This window comes from Rutidosis leptorrhynchoides, chromosome 10 (genome assembly GCF_046630445.1).
Source record: "Rutidosis leptorrhynchoides isolate AG116_Rl617_1_P2 chromosome 10, CSIRO_AGI_Rlap_v1, whole genome shotgun sequence".
NCBI classification, from domain to species: domain Eukaryota; kingdom Viridiplantae; phylum Streptophyta; class Magnoliopsida; order Asterales; family Asteraceae; genus Rutidosis; species Rutidosis leptorrhynchoides.
The window spans coordinates 17,420,636-17,422,733 of NC_092342.1; positions in this window are offsets into that span (position 1 = coordinate 17,420,636).

The window sequence follows — 2,098 nt, forward strand, 5'->3', positions numbered from 1 at the left end:
TATTATCTTGAATCAATCCACGACCCAGTGTATACGTATCTCAGTATTGATCACAACTCAAACTATATATATTTTGGAATCAACCTCAACCCTGTATAGCTAACTCCAACATTCACATATAGAGTGTCTATGGTTGTTCCGAAATATATATAGATGTGTCGACATGATAGGTCGAAACATTGTATACGTGTCTATGGTATCTCAAGATTACATAATATACAATACAAGTTGATTAAGTTATGGTTGGAATAGATTTGTTACCAATTTTCACGTAGCTAAAATGAGAAAAATTATCCAATCTTGTTTTACCCATAACTTCTTCATTTTAAATCCGTTTTGAGTGAATCAAATTGCTATGGTTTCATATTGAACTCTATTTTATGAATCTAAATAGAAAAAGTATAGGTTTATAGTCAGAAAAATAAGTTACAAGTCGTTTTTGTAAAGGTAGTCATTTCAGTCGAAAGAACGACGTCTAGATGACCATTTTAGAAAACATACTTCCACTTTGAGTTTAACCATAATTTTTGGATATAGTTTCATGTTCATAATAAAAATCATTTTCTCAGAATAACAACTTTTAAATCAAAGTTTATCATAGTTTTTAATTAACTAACCCAAAACAGCCCGCGGTGTTACTACGACGGCGTAAATCCGGTTTTACGGTGTTTTTCGTGTTTTCATGTTTTAAATCATTAAGTTAGCATATCATATAGATATAGAGCATGTGTTTAGTTGATTTTAAAAGTCAAGTTAGAAGGATTAACTTTTGTTTGCGAACAAGTTTAGAATTAACTAAACTATGTTCTAGTGATTACAAGTTTAAACCTTCGAATAAGATAGCTTTATACGTATGAATCGAATGATGTTATGAACATCATTACTACCTTAATTTCCTTGGATAAACCTACTGGAAAAGAGAAAAATGGATCTAGCTTCAACGGATCCTTGGATGGCTCGAAGTTCTTGAAGCAGAATCATGACACGAAAACAAGTTCAAGTAAGATCATCACTTGAAATAAGATTGTTATAGTTATAGAAATTGAACCAAAGTTTGAATATGATTATTACCTTGTATTAGAATGATAACCTACTGTAAGAAACAAAGATTTCTTGAGGTTGGATGATCACCTTACAAGATTGGAAGTGAGCTAGGAAACTTGAAAGTATTCTTGATTTTATGTAACTAGAACTTGTAGAATATATGAAGAACACTTAGAACTTGAAGATAGAACTTGAGAGAGATCAATTAGATGAAGAAAATTGAAGAATGAAAGTGTTTGTAGGTGTTTTTGGTCGTTGGTGTATGGATTAGATATAAAGGATATGTAATTTTGTTTTCATGTAAATAAGTCATGAATGATTACTCATATTTTTGTAATTTTATGAGATATTTCATGCTAGTTGCCAAATGATGGTTCCCACATGTGTTAGGTGACTCACATGGGCTGCTAAGAGCTGATCATTGGAGTGTATATACCAATAGTACATACATCTAAAAGCTGTGTATTGTACGAGTACGAATACGGGTGCATACGAGTAGAATTGTTGATGAAACTGAACGAGGATGTAATTGTAAGCATTTTTGTTAAGTAGAAGTATTTTGATAAGTGTATTGAAGTCTTTCAAAAGTGTATAAATACATATTAAAACACTACATGTATATACATTTTAACTGAGTCGTTAAGTCATCGTTAGTCGTTACATGTAAGTGTTGTTTTTAAACCTTTAGGTTAACGGTCTTGTTAAATGTTGTTAACCCAATGTTTATAATATCAAATGAGATTTTAAATTATTATATTATCATGATATTATCATGTATGAATATCTCTTAATATGATATATATACATTAAATGTCTTTACAACGATAATCGTTACATATATGTCTCGTTTAAAAATCATTAAGTTAGTAGTCTTGTTTTTACATATGTAGTTCATTGTTAATATACTTAATGATATGTTTACTTATCATAGTATCATGTTAACTATATATATATCCATATATATGTCATCATATAGTTTTTACAAGTTTTAACGTTCGTGAATCACCGGTCAACTTGGGTGGTCAATTGTCTATATGAAACATATTTTAATTAA